At 32.8% G+C, this 25,242-nt stretch overlaps 1 protein-coding gene across 2 annotated transcripts in view; it reads right to left on the reverse strand.

The window, feature by feature from the left end:
- The window catches only part of Ctr1A (Copper transporter 1A), a 157,112-nt gene that overhangs the window by 123,673 nt on the left and 8,197 nt on the right, over positions 1–25,242 (reverse strand). For both annotated transcript variants that reach the window (XM_014417169.3, XM_014417168.3), the window contains exon 2: positions 2,678–2,735. The gene's annotated coding sequence lies outside the window, so the exon portion shown is untranslated. The remainder of the gene's footprint in view (positions 1–2,677; positions 2,736–25,242) is intronic.

Raw genomic sequence — 25,242 nt, forward strand, 5'->3', positions numbered from 1 at the left:
TACAATTGTCTATATATAATAATCAATTTATTTTTATGGAATAATTATTTTGGTCAGTAACATTGTTATTTCAAATCTTACACATTTATTAAGTTCCTTTATTAGCGAAAATAACATTTTGCTTCACAAAAATTGTATCTATAAAATTTGTTTTTGTAATTTTTTTTAATTTTTATTTGACGTATTCTCTCTATAGGTTAGGGCTGGTTTGTGACATCCCAATTAGCTTTGTGACAGCCTGTAGAATGACCACAGGAGAGAAAGTAAACGCATTCTACACTACTCTCTTTGGAATAAATCCAATTCAGAATATTTCTTTTTTTTTTGTCAGATGTGTAACTATAAAAGCAGCGATATATACTTGCATATCTACATTTGGAAACATTCAGCGAGTTCCTTTCACTCACTTTAGCTATAGATTGGTTTTAGGATGATTCTCTAAACAGAATAACACCATAAAATTAGGGATCAATTTCAGTCAAAATTTCGTCCTGTCTTTAAACTTTTTAAGATTACGCACAACTCGATAGCCTCTCCAAATTAAATTAGATGGTTAAAAGAACTTGAATCGAGCAATGGAAAGTGGCTTTTGGAGATTTCAACTTTTTCCTCCCACCCTTACCATTTTTTTCATTTTTTTTTTTTATCCAACACTACAGACCCTTCTAGTAGACCGATATTGTTGTTTATTTATTTTTTTTAAATTTTGTAGGACTTCGGCTTCCAATGCCTATATACAAAATCCAAATCCATCCTAAGTATCAGAGTACAATAGCTGAAAAACATTCCCTTTGTCTCTTTGCTTTCGCTTAAACGAGGTTAAATTCGGTTTATTTTATAGACAGAACAAAACTATAAAAGTAGAGGATTGATATTCCTACCTTTAGTCTCAACTTCTTTCCTCCTCTCCGCCATTTCTTTTCGCGATTCCCAACTATTGATTAAATACCTTTACGACATATTTCTCAACAAAAATGAGAATAAATAAGACTATAGTGATGAAGAACTGCAGCACATGTCTCGCTTTGGTTTGTTCTAACTAGATTATTTTAGTGTGAAGTTGCGCAATATGGAAAGGAATAAACATTACGTTGAGAGGCCGTAGAGAAAGAACAACGGTCGCGACAGTTACGCCAGAAGAGAGTTGGTCATGGCTATGCTTTCTAATTCCCATACCAAATGGCCATATCTACCCCGGTCTGAAAGCGAACTAGATCTTCTATATCGGCTACTGAATTTAATACTCTCCCGAAGCATCCATGATCAGAATGCAGTCCCACACAAGATATTTAATTGGAAGATCGCTTATTTACCGTGTGTAATTCCTTTTGTTCTGAAAGCCTTGATGAAGCCCGACAATGTGGAGCGAAACGTTTGCTCATAATAAATAGTTACTATTGAGTTGTTTTAACCATATCCGGACTATCTGCCTCTTATTAACAATATATTTAAATTATTTATAATCTAAACACTTTCTTGAGACTGGTTAATATTGTTTAAATACATAAAATTGTATCTATTTTAGTCTCAAAACATATTTATTCAATTTATAAGTCCAACTTTCGAAAAAAAACCAAAAAAGAAATACCGTTAATAAAGGCTGTAACCTAGATTTCATCCACTTAATTAAAAATTAAACAACTTTAAGGAATGTGGACGAATTAGTAACAAGTTTTAGGCAGGGCTTTCGCATTTATAATTATTAATTGGATAGAAAATCTTCCCAAAGATCCATTCAAGCATTAATTATGTTGATATTTTTTCAAGCATTAGTAAAAAATTTTGTCAAATTTTTAAAAATTCCTCATTTTAATTAATTACATGATTTTACATTAAATGCTAATGTAAAATCATGTAATTAATTAAATTAATTAAGTAATGTAAATAACGTGAAATGTCAAATATAATCTAATAATTTTTTATGTAAATTCAAATTTAAAAAATGTGAAATCTACCCTTGGGTAAAAATCCTAATAAGAGTAAAAAAAAAACGAGGATTATTTAAAGAAGAATACTTGCACGAAACCGAATATTTCACTTAATTCAAAATTATAAACAAAGCAACACACATATTAATTTAAGGAGAAAAACGAAATAGCCATGAACAGGGAGAAGTAATAACCTTCAGTAATGAACTTATGAAGACATGAATATCTTTTCCAAACCGAAAATCCATACGGGAGTTTTTAAAAAAAATTAAAAACTATATTTGGCCAACCAAGTAAGCACATAAATACAACAATTAAAATTATTACATTTCAATTTAAACTTCTATATTCCTTCTGGTATATTTATAACCAATGGCTATGAAAAATTATATTTATATCTAACTAATTTAGATGGATTAGAATCAAAGTGTTAAGAATGAAGGTTGTTTTACATTATACGACACTACATCACACGATAACACTTAGTTTATTCCCCAAAACATCAATTAATAATAAAAATTATTAAATAAATTCATTAAGGATTTTAAAAAAAGATAAATGATGAAACAAGAAATATTACAGAAATAATAGAATTCGATTTACAGATCAGAATGATAAAAAAATTACAATTTTATAGGAACCATCGTGAACAATATATACATGTATTTATTAATTAATCTATCAAATTCCCAAACCATAAATATATAAATAATACAATAACTAAAAAAATATAAATATATTTTACTTACGAGATTTATCAACACAAATGGTACTGGTTCGCCAACTGAAGGTCCTAGCAGAAGAGCCCTAGAGAAAGAAAAAACTATAATGCATTTTAGGAAAAATAATATTTTGAGGCAATGTTAAGTGTTATAAAACTACAAAACCAAAACTAAATGAAGAAAAAAAATATTATCAGTTAACATAGGCTCGGTCTTAAAGTAACAGAAAAAAAAAAAAGGTAAATAAAGAAAATTCCGTAGCAGAAAAAAAGATAATAATTAACAAAAAAGAAAGAAGTAAAAGAAGAAAAAATAAGTGAAAATAAAGAAGAAAAAATATAAGTAGAAAAAAAGTAACAGAAGATAAGAATAAAAAATGAAAATAAAGAAAAAATAATAAGTAAAATAAAAAGAAGTATCAGAAGAAAAAATAATAATTCAAAATAAAGAAAAAATAATAGGTAAAATAAAAAGAAGTAACAGAAGAAAAAATAATCTCACAAATGAAAACCTTCACAGAATATTACATATTTGTAAATAATAAGAGAATATTTACTTAAAAATAAAATGAATAAAATATTTAACCTTTAGTCCAAATATTGTAATAACAACGCACAAAAAACAACTGCTGACAGCACTAACAACCACTGTTGACAGTACTAACAATCTAAGAGAAATTCCAAGAATGAAATGAACAGGCTAATTTCAACAAGAAGCTTTTATAACAATTCTCCTTCGAACCCGCTACTTGAGGTTAAAAAATATCATTCCTTATGCCAATACCACACGTTTTCTGATATCCAAAACGTAAAATAAACAATATAAACATTACGTTCGGAGAATATACGTGATCCTTCTAAAAAAAGTGAGAAATCCTATCTTTTATGGCATGAAATAGTCGAGGACATCAACCTGACTAAAAAAGGCACTATTTACAAATAAAAATTAGCAACGGGTCCACATTTTACAGAGCTCACTAAATGATACAGCCCGTAATCAAACCACCTAGTATCTCGAGTAACTTTGTTCATTTATTTATTCAGAAAAGTACAACTAATATGGTTCGACCAAATCACAACATACGAACAAATGAAATATGAGCTAAGATAAGAATACAATATAAAATATAAAAAAAAAGAATAAAATATATAATATTATACTACTTACAACAATGTATTCAATATCTAATATAAAGAATTTACAAAAGAAAGAAGCATTAAAACTATAGAGAACTAAAGAATACAACAGAGCAAAATGATAAAAGAATGCGATAAAAATAAGGATCTAAATAAATAAAATATAAAATTAAACACACATATACACATACAGGCATATATACCGCTAATTTTAATCATAATATAATGAATCGAAGTCATTAATTCAAAACTAACTAGCCAACATCAATTTAGGTAAGGTCATTAATTTTAAATTTTCTAGGTGGTTGGGTTAGATCTGGCTCCAATTAATAATGTTAGGTACCCTACCCTAGACGGCCTCGAATGCGTGCTCACTTTGGTAACGTAGCTCCTTGGGAGGTGAATAGACTGTATGAGTCTTGCGGGTGCCAGCCGTAAGTGCTCTGACGATGGTAACTTTGCTCTACAGTGTCTGCAATGTCTGCAGGCGCGAAAGAAGAATGCCCCGGTCAAGTCCAGACTTGACTGGGTGCCAGCTGCCGGGCCTTACAGGAAGGTAACTTTACTCTACAGGGCACAATTCCTGTAGGCAAGAAGGGGTATGTAAGTCCGGAAATTTTATCTTTTACCTTCATTAGATATGATTCCTCTGAGGCGAGAATTCACACTGAGTTCTTACAATTTTTGGCTAGTTAAGTCTCTGAGCCATTAAACGCAATCGAGAGCTGCCAGTTGTAAGACGTTAGGTTTCAATGTATTCGCAGATTCTATTGTAATATTTATTAATACAAATGGTACATTTATGAATATTACAATTTCTTATTTAGTTGTTACATATATGAAATAAAAGTATATACAAGAAATAGTACAAATATTACTATATGGCGTTTGCATGTCGACAGCAGTAGTTCCCGCGTTAGCTGGTATCAAATAATAATAATAATAAAGTGATATTGAAAATATAAAATAAAATCTTGAATATGATATTATAATCTTATAAAGATATAAGGATAAATACGAGTATAATGGAATTAAAGATAAAAATAAAAATAAAAACTGGCTTAATTTTTACCCGACTACGGCGAAGCCAGATGGAGGGTAATGTGTTTAGGGGGTGTCACATAACCTCCTCATTTTTAGGATGGTAATTTGTGTGAACTACACAACCAACTTTTCGAATTCGATGTCTTAAGCTATTCAATAATTTCCCGTAAGTGTTTTTGAACTCAAAATACTGCAAACAATATTTAAGTAATGAATTCAAAACAACTTTCCTTCTATTCCTTTTATATCTCAAATTATTTTCTAATTAAAAATATTTCAGAAATTTACTTAGCAATGTTTAATATTCACTTTATACGATGCATTTAATTTATATCGAGCAGTAACTTCTTTAGTAGGAGACAGTCATTCAGTCTCCTTATATTACTAAATATTAATGCATTACATGTTTATGAATCAAATAATAGACTCTTAAAAGATTAAGCCCTGCTGAGATTTCAGCAGTCTTATATCAGATTTCCAGAAAAATAAATAAACAACTGGAGTGTTCCGACTAAAAACAATAAAACCACTAATTCATCAACACGAGTGCAAACAGGTTTTCTATTTATGGTACAAATGTAGGCAGAGATGGGTAAAAATTAGCTATAGTTGAAGTTGCCATGGATACGACTCTTATTCATGAATGAACCATTGATAAATAAATATCGTATCCATGACAATTCTATCTACTAGTTTCAACTATAGCTAATTTTTACCCAACTCTGCATGTAGTTTCCATGAAACCGTAAAATTTAAACAATCCTGCCATCAGAGATTCTTCGAAAATATTAATATTAATATTAAAGAATATGTAACTGTACATCGGGTAATTTTCAAAAGTCATATCCTATGGTGCTGTCAACACAAACAAAGGAAACCACAGCGATGCCTTAGAACAAACAGATGCGAAAGCTTTCTAGGGGTCAATGACTCTATTTAGCAATGCCGTAATCAACCTATTAATTACAGGGCAGAGGAATCTGATTGTATTAGGCGTAACGAAACCAGTTATTAATAACTTGAATGAAACTGTCTTCTGAAACTGTTCGCTTATAGACATTTTTTTTTGTTTTATTCTTAAAATTTACAACTTAAAACTAAAATATTTATGTATATGTTTATTTTAAATTAAAGATTTATTTAAATGTGGCGGGAACCGTACAATGCTGTGATTCATATCAATGTATGTTACACCAATAACATTCTTACACTAGAAGGTCTCGAGTCCTTCTTCTTTTCAGGCGCCTTGGAATAACAGGAATAGAAGAAGAAGCAAAGTTAGAAAGTAGTGGGTTTGGGTTGTTCTGCTGTTTATTATGGAAAGAGCGATACCTGGTTCAGGCTTGATCAGTTACATATAAAACATTAAGCTCTTTATGAATTACTTTCTTTGTGACAAAGGATCCGCTACCTTGGACTACATCTGGACAAACGACTAACTTGGAATCCTCAAACAAGATTGAGAAGTCAGGAAACCGCACGTCGATTTCGACTGTAATAACACTTACTGGACATAATAATGCTATAACTACAACAAGACCTATCTGAACATAGGGAGCTTTAGGGCACTACCTTCAAATTCCTCTCTTATCCAATCCTTACAATCCAAAATCCTTCGTCAAATCCTCAATGTTCCTTACTTTGTCACAAATAAAATCATCCAAAAAGACTTTAATGATCCATATGTAACCGATCTAGTCTGAACCAGATATCAATCTTTCCAAAATGAACTCCTTGATCACCCAAACCCACTAGTTTCTAATCTTGCTTTCTCTTCCATTCCTCAGGAGCCTGAAAAGAAGATGCCTCGAGACCTTCTTCTGTAGAAATATTATTTGAGTGCTACCAATGGATAGCGTTTTACTTATTTATTTATTGACATTTACAACTATATTTACATAAAAATATATCTTAATTTTTTCCATAATTTGAAGCAGAGAGAGGGTTTTTATTTATAAATTATTTATTTCACGAAATCGTAATGTTACTTATTATTATTATAATTTTTACGTTACTTAAACCACTGCAAAATTTGCTGTAGATTGGTTCACTCCTATATTTTATTTATTGGTTCAATTTATGTTACCAAACCATGATAAAGAAGTATTTCGAAATGTTTAGTTTTAACCAAATATAAAAATTGATAACAAACTATCGATTGTATTAAATCTACATACATCCTCAAACATAGCAATAGCGAACCATGCCGTATCAGCTAGTCATATAAAAAAAATTGTGTGGTATCAATTTACAGCTAAATAATGAAACAAAAAAAAAAAAAATAAGAGTAACCGACAAAAATAAGGTCGAAAAGATAAAAATCCTAACATATTTGTTAATTTTTTACAAATAGCTGAATATCTTCTAAGCTATCTCGACCGCACGAGAATTTATTATGTCATAAAGTTTTTGTTCTAACCAAAAGACTATAAAGCACGTACTTATACTAAAAATAATTCCTAGCCACCTTGGAACTACAAGATAAAGAGCACACGCCTCAGATATATCACACCACAGAGATCTAATTCGTTTACGATTAATTAGTATTTTTTTTTCCTTTTCGAAAAGGAAAAAAATATCATCATTTCAAAATAAGGTCTTACTTATCGCAATGGATGTCCATCCTTGTGTAACAAACATCCAATTACAAATGGAATCAATAGACGACTTCATCAAAAACTGATTTATAAAACTTTTACTCCCAGTTGACGGCAGTTATTTTCGTTATTTAACACAATTGCTCAATATTTATAGCATTGTAAGATAGGAGTGTATTTTACAAGAGACTATCTCCCCCCCCCCCATAATTAATTGTTAATGAAAAAGACCCACAAGGAAAATCTAGTATTAAATAAAAATATTTATTTATTTTTTCATTTATTTAACACAAATAATATCGTAATTTTGTCAAATCAAATAGTTCTATACCAGAACTACCTCAGGATTTCGTAGGATATTATGCCAAGAACTAATCTGTTATTTGTATTGTGAATCCGACCGGAAATTTTTTAATTCAATTTGAGCGTCCCTCTAGATTAAATTGGAATTGGATTACAATTTCAAACAAAAGTTTAATCAGTAGCATAAAAGAAAATGAAAAAACATTGCCACAGAACGGTTGTTGCATTAAAAGCCAATTACGATAAATCCTTGATAAATCGTCTAAGATCCCGGGTTTAATCAACCTTAATCCTTCTTTGTGCAAATTGTTTGAAAAAAAGGGGATTTGGCTACAAGAACAGGTAGAGAATTTACCGTGAATACCTATCCACGTTACTGGGAATTATGTTTCAAGACAGTATCTTCCTTCAAAACTGAAAAACTCTTCTGATCTCCATCTTTTTTGGTGAAGGAAAGAATTTCTGATCTCCAAGTTCAGGAAAAAAATTAAATCAAATATATAATTATTCAGTTATAAATGTATTAATGATAGCTCTAGCTAGTGAAAGTTAAATCATTACAGATTAAAACATTTTCTAGTGTTATTGCTGAAGTTTCGATGAACAAATTAAATTATCCGCCCATATCCAAAAGAGACTGACTGACCATCGCCGTTACAACCGAGCTGTCTACAAAATCGCGAATCGCACAGGTCACTCCACTTAAGCATTGTAAGAACGATTAAATCGTATAAAAAAAAGCAAAATACCGTTACCACTTTGAATGATTGTCACGTATAATTCAACCATATATAGTGTTAATATTTTCATTTGGTCTGTCGACATTTACAGAAGTGTTGTGTAAGGATTTATCTCTCGTCGACTCTCTAGAATGACTCTCATCTCTAATATGATATCTCTTATGAACACCAAAATGATCAAGTTGGGAGAAGAACAACTAAGATCGTCGATAGAGGACTGGAAAGAGAATGAGTTCCTAGGAATTTTTTTTTTTCCCCCTGATCCCTCTAAAACAGAAAGAAACATGAATTAGGGAGTACTTTATTGTGAAAAAGAAAGGAAATAAATCGTGTTGTGTGTTACCTTTTACTACCTTTGGTATTTTAACCATGGGGGACGCCACAAGTTACGGGCTTGGGGTGGAGATTTCAGTTTGGACCCGGACTGAGAAAGTACGATCACTGATAGGACCCACATCACTGATGTCGACCAGTTGGTCCGGGAATTGGTGAAGCCTGAGTTGTTGGATTAGTGTGGAGTGGGATACAGAGTCAAATGCCTGTGTACAGTCTAGTGAGATCATGACTGTGGCAAGGTTCCTATTTAGGTTGTTTGCTGCATCGCTTTGCAGCTTGGCCACATTGTGGTAGCAGCTCACACCACGCGAGAACCCGGTTTGTTCCGGGGGATGACGTCGTGTGTGTCACAGTGTTTGCGGATGTGTATGGGGACTAGCTTCTCATATATTTTTGAGATATGATTGAGGTGGCTGATGGTCCGGTAGTCTACCGGATTCCCTTCCCCTTTTCTGGGCTTGAGGAGTGGAACAACAATAGCATGTTTCCACTCCGTTGCGACCTGGAATTTGAGCACAGAGCCAAGGCATATAGAGGTTGGGTGTGTCCCAGAGTCGACTCATGTCTGATTTGACATAATAAATAATTATTTTGCCGGATTGGAACCCAGGCCCAGGATACGGTACCATAGCACTACATTCAGCTCCCATACTAACTACTACACCAATTTTCAATTATTCGAAATCATCAACTTTATTAAAAAACCACAAATGTGTTAAAGTAGATGTTTAAGAATACTCCTTCATACAAACCTAGACGAAGGCAAAAAGTACTCTGAGTAAGAACAGAAGAAATACAGGATATTTTACTCAAATATTCACATCATAAAACGCCTTTTCAAATATTAAAAACAATATTTATCTTACATCAGCTACAAATAGTGATTGTGATTGGGAGCCAGGTAAAATAAAGTCCGTAGAAGATTAGAAGGATCCTGGTGTTATTTTGAATGAAGCCCCACTGGCGCAATCTGTCTCCCCCCTAATACCTCCCTCCCATTTGTTACACCGAAGAGTATCCTCTATTGAGAAGCTAGCCTCTACCACTGATCAGTTCCAAAGCTTCTATTTCTTTTTTTCCAATTCCTAATGAAAAACTATTTCCCATCTGTTTTCCTCCTCCCAAGTCCCTCATTCCATCAGTAAATCCTGGTTTATTTTACGGTTAAATAATACCCTGACTGTTACGTTGCTATCTACCTATATGCTATTTCAACTTGAACGATTGCTGTTATTTCTTAAGGTATGATTGAGTTAAGTTTCGTTGCGAGGAGGAATTGAGATATGAGTGGGGAGGTAAAGGAGGGACTAGCATAAACAAGCGGCAATAACAACATCAAAGGGTAAACGGGAATTAGAAAAACGCATAAACAAAACAAATGAAATATTAGGAAAATATAGCCGTTTATTTCCAAATGTTTTTTTTTCTTATTTTCGATCCCTCTAAAACAGAAAAGAAATAGGTAATTAGTGAATGATTTACTGTGAAAAAAGGAATAAATCCTGTTGCGTATTACCTTTTACTACTTTTGGTATTTTGAGGTTACGTGTAATGTTTATTTATTACATAATAATCCATCCTGAATGGTATTATTTTTAAAATCAGGAAGTGAGGGGTCTCCTCGTGTTGATTCGCATAGAAGATAGAGAAAATAAAACATTAATTATTAAAGACAATAGATAATGGTAAAATAATAAGAAAAACAGTCAGAAGTCGAACAGAAGTGTGGAGGAGGGAGAGGGAGGTGCATTAGAAGATGGAGTTATAAGGTGATGTTGATAGGGTTTTTGGAACCTTTCCTGCCCTGCCACCTCGCAGGAAGGGGGGATGGAGTGATAGACAGGAATACTGGATTGAAGGAAGCAGGGAGACTGTCAAAGAATTTAATTGTCTCCGTGTGATTTGTTGTTCTAGCTGTAGTTCGTCATGTCATCAGCATATCCAGATGACCCACTCGGCAACAAGCGCCCCAATCAGTGGGGTATCACGGCAGGTTATCAAGAATCAGCTCTCACAACTGCCAATTATTATCAAATACAGTTTTATTCGTACTCTGAATTAGTTGAAGAGAAATTATTAGAACAGTATGTTTAATCTTATTAATCAGAGGTAAATCCATGATGATTATTTTAAGTATTATTTTGTTAGTTTGATTTACCTTGATTTTTCTTCTTTGATTTTATTTTCTCACGATCTAGAAACCTAAACTCTAAACCTTCCTCTAACTATCGACATCAAGTTTTGAAGACAATATAGATATCGATTTCTGCAATGAAATTTAGAACCTGTTCAGTATTTGCTTTATCAAGAAAGCGATCAGAAGCAACAAGATAGCGCTATAAAATATTGGTAAATTAAAAAAAAAAAGTTCCAACTGAACGATTTGAGCTACACCATTATTGGACTAGGCCGGGTGGACCGCAGGCAGGCTTTCCCATTGGATCTCACTCTAAGAATAAAAAATGATTTAAAAATTCTGTCTAACAGTTTCAGATGAAATAAAACTCAAAGTGAGTTATTACAGTTCACATATTAGGTTGGTAGTGCGTAGAAGGAGATAAACCTTAATTTGAGATATTTGATAAAATATAAGACCTCACATTAAGGTTCTGCTCAGGGCCTTGTATTAACTTAAGCCGACCCTACCACCCAGAATAATAAATATAATATAAGGAACAAACACATACGGACAGACCTATATACTTAAATTTTTAATTTTTAGTAAAAACACGTTTCAGTGGCTGGTAAAGTCTCAGATTGTTGTAGAAGTTCATATCTGCTACTCCAACGAATTTCCGGGCGAGGGTCAACCTTCTTGGACCATTAAGTCAAGCGGAGATGCTCCTACAGAAGGCCGAAGCTACTCACTTTTTGCATCATAAGAAAGAGACAGCTTTCTTACTAGGAGTCCGACCTAATATAAAAAAAACTTAAACATAAAGTTAACTTCATATTGATGGAGACTCCTCAATCGCCTTAGGGTTGTAGATTCAAAAGAACCACTTTCGGAATTTTTTTTTTATTATATATTGTACTTTATTTAATCTGTATTCTTTAAATATTTTACATCTATTTGCCATTTTCACAACTGTCAATGTATCTGTTTGTTTGTTTGTTTTTTATTTAATAATTTTAAGGCATCAACCACTAATGGGTCATTGCCTTAATTTCGGAATTAGCAAAGAAAGTCTTGTAGTTTAAGACTTTTGGGCTGTACTCTTGATCACGCACTGAACGGGGGTTTGTGGCTACTATTATATTGAAATGTGAAACTACTGCAACATGGGAACCGGAGTGAAATTTGTTTAAATTTTATTGTTGAGTTTGGAATGATGGAGAAACTCAAAAAGCTTATCCACAGTCTTTGTTTTGTTTAGTTTGTTATCCTGCAACATGGAATGGAGATCCGCTGGTAAATCATATAAAGATTTGAGGGAGTCAAATGCTCGGCATTCAGACAAAATGTCCTGTTCAGCAGGTTAGGCATATAGGTGGAGAATCGCGGGCCATAAGATAACCCATGGTCAGGCGCGTATGGCCGATTCGAATGCGTGTCAAAATCCTCTATGCGCACATTTCTAGTTGACGATATTTAAGAGGAGACGTCAATTCTGATTTCTCTTAATTTATTATCAGTAACATTTTCCCATAGTGGTTTCCATTTCATTCTAATCTTCTGCTTAATGAGGGCAATGAAGTCATCGACAGGCACTCCATGATATATGGAGTTTCTTCAGAAATCGCCACCTTTGCTGCCCGAGCAGCCAGTTCGTTACCTGCAATTCCACAATGGCGCACTGTAATGAATAATGTATGTTTTGGTTTAGGGAGTTTGTTGAGAAAATATTTCTTAAACTATGTAGGACTGACAATGAATAAGTACAGATTTTTTTTTGGTTTATGATTTGTGGGATGAAAAACATTTAAGCACTTTTAAATTACAACTATGGCTACTACATATCAGCGAAAGAAAGAATCGGTACTGTTGGTCATGGCACACAATCGTACGCCTAAGGAGTTCTTGGATTTTTGGATTGGTTTTGGATACTTCGTCACCTAATTTTTCCTGCAGTCCAAGAAATTCATATTTATACTGATATATTGGATTGTTGTTTTTAAGCGGCCTTGCAAGGGGAAGACGAATTTTACGGGGGGAATTCGTCAAGAATATGATGGTGGAATTAGTCTCTTGCAACGTAGGTATTTCTAGGTCTAAACTGAGCAGTAAAGTAGAGACCCTGATTGTAAACACTGTTCTCTTTGTTAAGTCGATTTGCTGCTGGTTTAGATGTTGTATATTTGCAAACAATTCATTCTTAGGATGGTTTATAGCTGAGAGGATTTCGACAAAGTCAATGAAATCAAGTCATTATCTTCGTACGTTAAGCGGAGGCTCGCCAGCAACGACATACAGACTGTCGATAGGGCTGGAGCGGAAAGCACCCGTAGCTATGCTGAGCCCCACATTTTGTATCTATCTCTTTTCATACAAAGCATTCAAATCTCTAATCCCTTTTCCATTCAAATCTCTAATTTCATGTTAAATATCACCCCTACAGGTAGTATTACGTACCTTTTCAGCTTAATTCAAACTTCTAAACTAGTCTAATGTTAATTTATGTAATTGTATTTAGTTATTGTCTCAGATATTTCTCAATCTAATATTTAATGTAGCTGTGCGACCCAGTATGGTTCCTGAGCCGCGTTCACTAAATCAATTTTAGAGAACATTTATAGTTAACTTCTTTATATACATGTTTTATTGCTACATCGTTCAACATTTCATGTCTAATTCGTGTGTGAACTGTGTCCCGATAAAAATCATTTACGAGAATGTATACAATTATAATAGCGGGCACTGATTTAATTTCACATGAACTGGACGCCATTATATAACCAAGTGGCCGAGTTAAATGACACTGATGGGTAAAACCAAGAATATAAAGGGGGGGGGGAGCTTATTCCATGCTGTTGGAAGAATGGGCAGACCAAAACCATGAGGAGTACATAAATCGTTTAAGAATACAAACATATCACTTTCGTGAATTTTAGATTCATCCACTTATTTCTACTTCATTTAATTTCTTTTACCCTTAAAACCCTATAACGTAGGCCGAAACGTCGGTTAACATAAAACAGTAAACAAATATTAATTTTTCTAACAAACAAATTTCTTATATATTTAGGGCTACAAATGAAGCCAGGAACGCAGAAAAGAATTTAATTTCGTTCTACGGAATTAAAAGAATTTAATAACCCAAAGACTTGAGGCTCTTTGAGTGGGGAATTCCATTTGATTCCAGGCGTCCGTTTCTCCAGATCCTTCCTCATCATCACCCCGATAGCTATATTATCAAGATACAAGAGTTCCGTCTCTTCTGATATCTAGCTACTAATTAAGACTTACGTCGATTAAGACACGACCAGAGAGGAGAAAGGAGGTCGGGAGAGCTGTCGTAAGTCACATTCACTGTTTACGAAAGCACAATATTATGTTCAAAGGATTACTTTATGACAAGTTTGCAAATAAGATTGCAAGATACGCAATCGGATTTCGATAAACTGTATCAGAATTAATATTGTATGATCTAAAGTTCACAGAGCGCCGGGATCGATCCCATTAATTACACAATGATAATTTTATCTTTATTTTTTCTCAAATTTATCAGCCGTGAAATGTACATTAAGATATAATCTGTAAGAGGAAATAAATTAAATGAAAGAATTTCTTTAGCCGAGAATAATAAAATGGTGATTTTTAACATTTTATTATTATTATTATTACTATTGTTAAAGCCACCTCAATCCACAAAGTCTTTCGAAGAACAAAAAAATACAAACTGGCTCGGATATAAATATTTATTTGGCATGGTATTATTTGATATTTATTATAACCAAAGAGTAAGAAAAAGGTATTACTGATTCTATTAAACTATTTTATATTTACAAAAAATTATAAAAACATAATGTGGCATGGAGTAAAGTAGGACAAATTTTTTGTTTTTGTTTTGGAAAAAGCAGTTAATATTCGTTTTTAGCGTCATATTTTTAAGGTATTTAGATGTTTTTTTGAAAGCATCTTTTAGCCAATTTGTGTCGATACGGTAGCTGTGTAAACCTCTGTTTCATGGCAAAAAGGGTTATATCAACATTTTTAACTCTCTGGTAGCCATTTATGAAAAGATTAAATAGAAAGGGACTTAAATAGGAACCCTGTGGGAAACCAGCAATGGTATGATACATGGGCGAGACGACCTTTCAAAACATCAAAAGTTTATATTTCGAAAATATATTGATGTAAAAATTTGAAATAGTTAACATTTAACTAGAAACAGAGTTGGGCGAAAATTATTCGATTGACAAATGAGGACTAAATATTCAGTCGCCAAAAATGACCAAGACTAATGATTAAAATGGCAGTTGTTCAGGTCATTAACGAACTAAATAAAATTATTTCCGAGCATGGTTCAGTTCATTCACTGCCACCTAGAGTTCTGAAAGAAAGACTATATCGCAGAAGTATGTCAGGGCAAGACATCCTTGAGCGCTTTTACAACCGCAAAAATTGAAATTATTATAAAATGATAGAAAAAAATATGCCCCTACCCTCAATAGCTGATGCGTGAACAGTTTTTACGAAACTTTCTTTAAAGAAATAAAACCATAATTAATTTAGGATTATCTTGATATTGTCTCTAATTGCAATTCGTTAATATAGCTATCTTATACTTCATTCAATTATTCCACTAATAATAAACAATATGAATTTAATATTGTTCCTCACAGGAACAATAAAGAAATATGTTTTTATTTTTCTGTTGCTATAAAATACATATTTAGAGCTTTTGAGATGGAAATAAAGAATTTAAACTTTTTTTCTCACCGAAAATATAAACGCTTAACAAAATACAACGAAATCATAAACGTATACTAGCAATCTCGAATGATCGGTCTCGTTTATTTATTTATTTGGAACCTGTCTAAATTTTTCTTTTTTTCTCCTTTAGTAATTCATCATTTTTTTTTAGTATTTTGTATTTATCAATTGTTTAGTACTGCAATATATGCACATATATGCTGATTTTAATCAAAGTCATTAGAGCCGTTACTGAGATAATCGAAAATAATGTGAAAAATCGACTCAATACAGAGGCACTTTCGGTCAGTCGATTTTATCGATAAACTTGCTGTCACACCGCAGATGTTTTTGAGCTAATCTGAAAACCCTCGCTCTCGCGCACGCGCACACGCACACACAGTATTTCAGTTAAAAACTATAATACGAAAGTTTTACGACAGCAATACTTCCCCATATTATGTTTTTCATAAATAAACAAGTGTAAGTTAAAAAAAAATTATAAATTTTAATCTTACATTTACAATAAAATTTGGTGAGAACAAATTAAATGTGAAGTTAAAACAACTCTATAAAAACACCAAAGGAACCTATAGAATAAAGGTGAAGACGACTCTTAATTGATCAGTTTTTTCATAATTTATAAATTATTATAATTTCCAAATTTTTTATAATTAATTAATTTTTTTTTTATTTCAAAATTATAACATTTTTTGTAATTTAGAGTACTGAATAAAAAATAATCCCTATAGTCAAGAAGCCTAACAAATCGTATAAATAAATACTGTTGTTTAAAGTTAAACGAAAAATTGATGTGCGTATAATAAAAGTCAAGATAAATACTTAACAGTAACACTCCTTCATCATTTCACATTATGAATTTATTTTTATAATGGCCTACGAACGGTTTGCAAAGGGTATTATAAAACAAGAGTAAGAAGATATATCCAAAACAAGACACATCATTCGGCTACAATGTTAAGTTCTGGTCGAGTATAGCTATGATTATAGCTCAATATAGAAAAATAAACCTAGAATTTTATTTCTATATTATTTATGGAAATTAATACAAAAACTTTTTTCTTATTTTTTAAACTTAAGGTCAGAAACCCTCGTTTTATAGCTTTTTTTTTTATTATCGTTTTTAGTACCGATATGCCATTATCGTAAGACCCTGCGTTAAGGACAACGTTGAAGGCAATTTCCACACGCAACAACCTTTCTTTAAAGAAAAATAAAATATCTATTGAGTATTAATAAATGGATTATGGTCGGGATGTGGTCAAATTAAACTCAAATAGTAATTGTAATTAGTACTATATAATTAGTACTATTGTTATTCGAGTCAACGTTTCGCCCACGTTCCAGGGCTTCGTCAGGGTTAAAAAAGATACAAATACTTGACATAAGTAAAAAATTAAATGGAAAAATACAAGGGTATACAATGAAACGTAAAAATTAAATAAGAAAAATTAAAGATTATAAACAATAAATGAAAACGGTAATAGTAACAGATAAAAAGAAGAAATATTAAAGAAAGTACAAATTAAGAGATGAAAAGGGATAAGAATAAAATCAAGGACGAAAATGAGGGAGACAGAATTCATACCTGTTCGACGGAAGTCAAAGTCAGAGTGAACCATTTGTATTGGGAGGAGTAGGGATGGCAGTTAAGTACGCCACATTTTAAAATCATTTTAAAGTAAACAGTGTATAAAATATTAAAATTAGGTAAAAAATAAATGATAATATATTGAAAATAAATGGTAATATACAAAATAGAGGGGGAGAAGAAATATTTATAAAAAATAAATAAATAACTTCATCTATCTCTCGGCTCGAATAAAAATAGTACAAATTATTAGTTTAATTTGACTGCACCCGGGCCATAATCCATTTATTAATCCACAAGGTCAATTAGGAATCTTCCAGTATTATTTAATGTTTTCAAAGTAAACCTGATGATTAATTGTCTGTACAATAACAGCCGTCCGCGTTTCTGTTATCGGTATTGTGGGTAAGGGTAATGTGTAGTCCCTGCCTTCTGTCTATTTCCAAGTTATATCAATAGGAAACGTATAAATAGAACTTTAATAATCGAAGGGATTATGTAGCAAATAGTAAATTTTAAGAAAACAACCTTCAATTTTTTTTTTTAGGAGCTTGTTATGTTTCAAACTGTACATAGCCCATTCGACATTTAGGTATCTCATATTAATTGGATTTTGAGGTACCTCACACTAGTTCGATAAGCATCTACCCCTTCATCCACACTAAATTTTCAACAAATGTTACAAACCCACTTACCCCTTCAATTTGAACAATGACCTAAAAAATAGAGTGAAGTAGAGAAGAGAAAGAAGAGCTAGTGGGTAAAGAAGTGGAAATGATGATTATATTCGCCTTTAGTACGGGACACCCCACAAGTTTAATTATAATATTTGGAGAAAGCCGTGCAATGAATTTCATGACTACGAAAAATCTTATCGACAAAAAGTAATAAAATTTTAGCTGTTTTGAGGAGCTTCCATCGTTCTTTTCCGATTCCGATAGTTAAAATATTTTGAGATACTATAAGAATATTTGTGGAGTAGAGAGTAAGGCACTGCGCTACTAGCGGTGGTCACCAAGTAGCTTCGAATCCGGCTGTGGCAGATAATTATTCATTCCGTTTAAGTAGCCGTGAGACAATCGGTTTGAAGAGCCCTCAGGAGTCCATCCAGCTCCATAAAGTGGGTATCTTTAATTAAGGAAATATCTGGCGGTTGAGCGTGATCATGAACAAATCACATCCTTGTATAACAGTTGTTCAAGAATCAGTATTTGCTTACGAAGTACTGAACCCCTGACCCTTAATGGGTTGTAGTGGTCCAGAATTTCATTTTCATTTTTCATAAGACAATTTCGTTGGCTTACAAGTGAAATACACTAAGTCAAAAATTGAAGTTTTGAGATATTCGATAATTTTTTTTTATGTTATGGAATTAGTAGTTTTACTTCTTATAAGTAGATTCTTATGATATTAATAAATTCTTTGGAGTTTAATCTCTTTAACATTTTAGACTGGAAAACTAAATAATTTAAAACTAGAAAATCTTGACTAAATGTGTTTAACTTGTAAGCCGACAATTAGTAAGTTAAATATTGGAAGATGTTGATTGACCGTGTGGAAAGATGAAAGGAATATGGTCCGGGTGCGGTCAAAAAAACTCAAACAGTAGAATTATACTATTTTAATGAGCCAACGTTTCACCCCACGTTGGAGGGCTTCGTCAGGGCTAAAGGGGGACTGCCGTCAAAATAGGTATGCATTCTGTCTCATCATTTGATCTGTATTCTTTTTTCTTTTTACATCTCTTTATTTGTATTTTCTTTAATATTTCTTTTCTTATCTATTTGTTACTATTACCCTTTACATTTACTATTTGCTACCTTTAATTTTTCTTATTATATCTTACTTTTTTACATTTTATACCCCTGTTATTTTACACTTATGTTTTTGTTTTCCTTATGTAACTATGTGTTTGTATCTTTTTTAGCCCTGACGAAGGCCTGCAACGTGGGGCAAAACGTTGGCTCATTAAAATAGTATAATTCTACTGTTCGTGTTTTTTTGACCGCACCCGGACCATATTCCTTTCATAAGTTAAATATATTTTAGAAAGACAAGGTAAAAGTCATCTATCAAATCAGGGTGCAATTCTGAAGACAATGAGTGATATGGATGGTTTCCAATACTCTACTGAAAACGTGTTCCTAAACCATGAGGTCTGTTCCAATACCCGTTTCTGACTGTTCGAAACTGTAAGGAGTATGAGTAATACGGGATTCCACCTCTCAAAACCGCTACTGCGCCTACTCCGATAAAGTTGAAACTAACAGCTAAAATTGTGATGGATACGATATTTATTTATCAATGGTTCATTCATGAATAACGGTATAGTACTCGGAACAGTTAGAAGTCCTTGTTGGAACAGACCTATCAATTACAAATTGCTGCTATAGTAACAATAAGGATCAATTGTTTCAGTTCGCCTCGTGAATTATTTCAATTTCTGTTGTTAGCTGAAACTCGTGTGAAATATTTCACTTGATTATATTTTCATATTATTAATTCTTATTTGAATGTACATATCGGATGCGGCAATTACTCAGTTTTATTGAACACTAACAGACCCGGCAATGCTTCGCTACTGCTACATTCGAGGAAGTATGTATATTAATTGAACACTATTGAAACTTTGATATTAATTAATACATAGATGAAGTGATAAGACGGTATCTATAGTAACAGCTAATTTCGCTGTATAATGGTTAATACTGGTCCGATTTAGTTGATTTTTTTTTTTAATTTACTGAAATAATTAGTCATCATGTTGACTGACCTATCAAAATGTCTATAAAGATTTTTTTGAAGTGAAAGTTGTTATTCATTTTTAGCACCTCAAGAAACCGATAAATACGAATTTTCAAAAAAATCGAAAAATAAAATTTGTTGGCCTAAAATTTTGTTTTATTTCTTTTGAAAATTCGAAAAATAGGATTACCTCAACCAAACTTGGTTTAGGGCTCTATAAACTGCAGCAAAGGGCACAATCCGTGTCTAATTAAATAAATTAGAACCGGATAAATAAAATAAAAAGTTTTCTTTATTTGAAAATAATATTTCGCCTTTGAATGTAAAGTTTGTTAATGTAGGTCAAAAGAGGAGACATTCTGCTTTCCGGTGGTTATATTAATGTAGGAATTGGATAAAAAGCAGAGAAGTGATGAACAACTTAAATATAAAAAGTCACCGAAATAAAAAAGTCCTCCGAATAAATCAAGGTGAAAATTTCTAATTTTCTAATCATATAACAGTAGAGGGAATATGGAGGAGCTGGTGCACGTTTGGGAGGAAGTTCCTGAACTTACCACCAAGCGCAGCACAAGTTCAGACGGTGTCCGCTAGATATCAGCTCTACCAGTGATCACGTGACCTATGGTGGGAGATTTTAATTTGAATTTTTAGGTCGACCTACCCTTAACCACTAACGTGGTCGGTCACGTGATTTTTAGGCAGCCAATCAAAAGCTAATATTTGGTCATGTGACTCCTGGTAGTGCTGCTATCTAGCGGAAACCGTCTGAACTAACAACGCTAGTGCTGCGCTCTGGTGCCAGCTTCCCCATATTCCCTCTACTTATAACGAATATCATTTGCTTTTTCAGAAACCAATATTGTTGACCTACTTTACTGAAATTACCATTATGTTTGTTTAATTGTTATTGAGCAAAAAAAAATAAATAAACGTTTAATATAATCTAATAAAAATAAAGTTTAATAGTTTTTCTTATTCTTCAGAAAGAAAATAATCAATTGACAGATATTAACGATGAAAAAAATTTGAACTATCTGATCCCATCAAAAATGCATAATTTTGTTAATAACTTTTTTGCCGAAAAATAGAGCTAACCTGTAATCTTCCTGGGAAAATCCTGAAAATTTACCAAAAATCCTCATCACTATCGGATGAGAGATATGGCAGTGCATAAAGTACTAACAAAATATTGATTTTTATATATTAGATGGTTTGTTTTGTCATTTTTTTTTCACTAAACTAACACATTTTTCATCAAAATATTACTTGATCATTTTTTATGTCAATTATAATTAAATTTATTGTTCTCTCCGTTAAACTTTACACCGGGAAAATACTGTCTGGTTGTTAACCCGAGATATATATTACAAGAAATATCATATTGATAAAAGTAGACCTAACCCTATACTCTAATCTAGGGTGGAAATATCTTGAAAGTATAGACATTTGGTATACGAGACAAATATCAAATAAATGTAACACCCACAGGAGTGCGCGACAGCAAGCAGCTGTCAGGACCTATTTCAAGTAAATACGCTCAAAAAACCCCGATCCCTGGCTTTTCTTCTCTATATAAAACCTATATCAAATACATAGTAGTTCTGATTTCTTATACTTTGTAAATGCCATAAACCACAATATTCTATTTAGAAAAAAATTATTAAATATATCATTACTATACTTTATAGTGGCCGAACAAATGAAAATCAAAGATTTAAAAGGTAAGAAATATTAAATATCAATCACACAAAAACTAGGTAGCCTCTTTTTCTGCATTCTGGTAATGCATTTTAAGAGGAGGCTGAGGAAATGTGATCATGTAGAAAGGGGTAGTCTGTTAGTGATGGGGCTCACCAAGTTTGTTGATTCTGGTACAAAGTTTTTTTTTTTCTTACCTCCTTTATTGTGTATACATAAATATATACCTAAGTATAAAAACATGTAACTGGTGCCCTCCCTTTGCCATATGGTGTTATAAGAGGTTGAGGTGGGTCCGCTGAAGGCGGGGGGTTACAATATTGACCTAGGAGCCGCTGGCCGGGGGTACAAAGAACGGGGAGGGCCGCTCCCCTGGGGGATAAAAGGTGAGATGGATTAAGATGACTTCAGGCTGCAGATCCCGAAGCCCTTCCCTTGGCGAGGACGTCGACTAAGGGGACAGTGCTTTGCCACCTCCGGGTTCTTGGTGGAGGGGCAACCTCTCTGAACTCCGGCACAGAGGAGAGTTGGAGCTCATCATGGATAACACTGTTCTTAACTCTTTGGAGTGAAGATCCTCGGACTATTCGTCGAAGGAGAGAATTCTGGAAACTCTGCAGCATTTTTAACGTGGTCTTGAAGAGGTGTCCCAGAAGCGGGCCACCATAGAGCAGAGTCGGTTGCGGATGATTGCTTTATAAATCTTCAATTTGAGCCGAAGTGAGGTCTGCTGTGAAGTGAGCAGATAGTAGACCCTGTAGGATGTCGACACCGGTGGCAAGCGACACCTCGCTGAAATCCATTCTGCTCACGGGGTACAACATCGGCTTTCCTAGTTGGTCTCTCTTCGATTATTATACGATTCAAGAACTCTCATATTAACGAGATAATAGTAAAAAAAGTTATTTCTGCCCAACTTCGAATTCTTTAATCCAATCTACGTACAGTACTACCAATGACTACCAATCACGTTCAGAGGGAATTGAAAATGTTTCTTGTTTCAAAACATTACAAAAATGCATTATTCAAGTTGTTTCATTAGTTTTTTACTCATGAGACTAGAATTAGTACTGACAAAGGAAAACACTGTCACGTTTGTGTTGTGCCGACGAAATCCAATATTTAACTCTAAAAATTGAAATTCGAGTTATTTCACACCTCTTCGTTTGGACTTATATGGAACTCAGGTAATAACTAAGTAATAAGACATGAATAACTAACCCGAGATAACTCTAATTTAAGTGGAATTTTGTATTTCGCCACAACGCGTTGCACATCACTTAAATGGCAGGGTGTGGTATTTTTGTATCAGTACTGATATTGATCTAATTTAAGTAAACAACACAAATGTCTTCAATTTCGGGTTTGATCTGTACAACACCACAAAACCAAGTAGTGTTGTTTTGTGTGTGTCAGTACTAATCCTAATTTCATATAAGTCCACAACGAAGGAGTATGAAATAACTCGAATTTCAAGTTTTTAAAGTTAAATTTTGGACTTCGTATGCAAAAGCCGCTTTATATCACTATTGGAAATGATCTAGTTGTTATTTAAACAAAATTGGTTTTATCTGCATATTTACAAATCAAGAAATATTAAATCTATGCTAAACAAAACCTTCCAGTTTGAGAATCAGGACATAAAAGGATTGATTACGGCGATATCGCTGCTTTGCTTTGATAGTGGCAAAACCAAAAAAAAAAAAAAAGGGTTTATAGTAAACGTATTCTAAAGATGTTACGGTAGACCGGAATAACGTTTGGAGTACCATTTCTCTTTCTTTTTATATGATTTAAAGTTAATTTGGAGAATAATCAATAGGTGACATCAAGAGAGAAAAATTTATAACTTTGGAATATGTAAAGTAAAAACTATTTTTATTTTTTCCTGGTTGCGCCACAACAGCGCTTTCGTCGGCATACTATAAAAAAGTCCGAATTTTCAAACTGGAAGGTATTTCTTGTTTTAGAATAAATAAACCTCGGCTTGTAAATGTGCAGGAAAAATCAATTATGTCCATATAACAACTAGATAACTTCCAATAAGTTCCGCGCCTTGTACACACGATTCCAAAATTTAACTTCATTTATAATCTTAACACTTTCTTGAGACTGGTTTATATTGTTTAAATAAATACAATTTTATCCATTTTAGTTTCAAAATATTTATATTCCATTAATAAGTCTGACGTTTCGGCCATCCTTAAGGACAATCTTAATCCAATTTTAGAACCAAAACATTTAAAAAACTACTTCATGGACGCTATTCTGCCCAGGTCATTTCTAACAGTCCCCAAGATACCCTAATTGGTCAATGTTTCACATTAAATTAAGAATTAGAATTATTTATCACAATCAACCGTAAAATTTATCAAAGCAGTATTTGTAACCTTCCTTACACTGAGTGTAATGTTTTAGTGGAATAATTCAAATTATTTTATATCTCTTTGTTTTTGACTTATATGAAACTACGATTAGTACTGACACAAAAAAAAATACTCTCCCACGTTTGAGGTATGGCGCGTGTTGAACAGAAGAAATCAAAAATTCAACTCTCGAAATTTAAGTTAAATCAAACGTCTTCGTTGCTTACTTAAATTAGACTGACACAAAAATAAAGCATCCTGCCACTTTTGTGATGTGCAACGCGTTGAGGCAAAATCCAAAATTCAACTTAGACATTCGAAATTACAGTTATTACCCGAGTTCCATAAGTCTAAAACGAAGAGGTATGAAATAAATCGAATTTTAAGTTTTTAAAGTTTAATTTTTGATTTTGTCGGCACAACTTGTGGCACTCCACAAACATGACAGTGTTTTCATTTGCCAGTACTAAACCTAGTCTAATACGAGTAAGAAAAATTAATGAAATGACTAGAAAAATGCATTTTTGTAATGTTTTAAAACAACAAACATTATTAATTCCCTCTGAACAAGATAGGTAGTCATCAATTTCTGCTCAACACAGTATTTAGTTTATATTAAAGAATTCAAAATTGGGGAGAAATAACTTTTTTTGTTTTTTTACTAATCTCTGGTTAGTATGGCTGTTACTTAACTCATATGAATAGTCGAAATCAGCCCATCTCTTTGCATTATACAGAAGAATAAGCAGGAATATCGTTTTAAATAAGACTGATTTTTTGTTTTCTGCCTTCTAAAACTGTTTTACAGATAGGATAGAACTATTGGTTATAATATTTCTCTATATAACACTATTAGTTTTCTAGATTCTATTTTAAGTCTCTTAATCGATTCTTGCTTCGCTATAGAAAATCGGCCAGGGAATTGGTAGTTATCCACCTTTTCAAGCAGCTCGTTGTATGTTATGTGAATAGGGACTTCCAAGCATCTCGGCCAATAAACATGACCTAGATTTTAAAAGGATTTATTCCCAACCCTTTTCTAGGAAGTCCTTTCAGACCATTCATTTATCAGCAATCGGAAAAACGTAATCTGCAAATAGAAAAGTAGAATTTCTTCCACTGGAATCAAATCCCAGTAATCCACTACTCCTTAACC

Source organism: Halyomorpha halys, unplaced genomic scaffold (genome assembly GCF_000696795.3).
Source record: "Halyomorpha halys isolate HHAL.00 unplaced genomic scaffold, Hhal_1.1 Scaffold147.1, whole genome shotgun sequence".
NCBI lineage: Eukaryota > Metazoa > Arthropoda > Insecta > Hemiptera > Pentatomidae > Halyomorpha > Halyomorpha halys.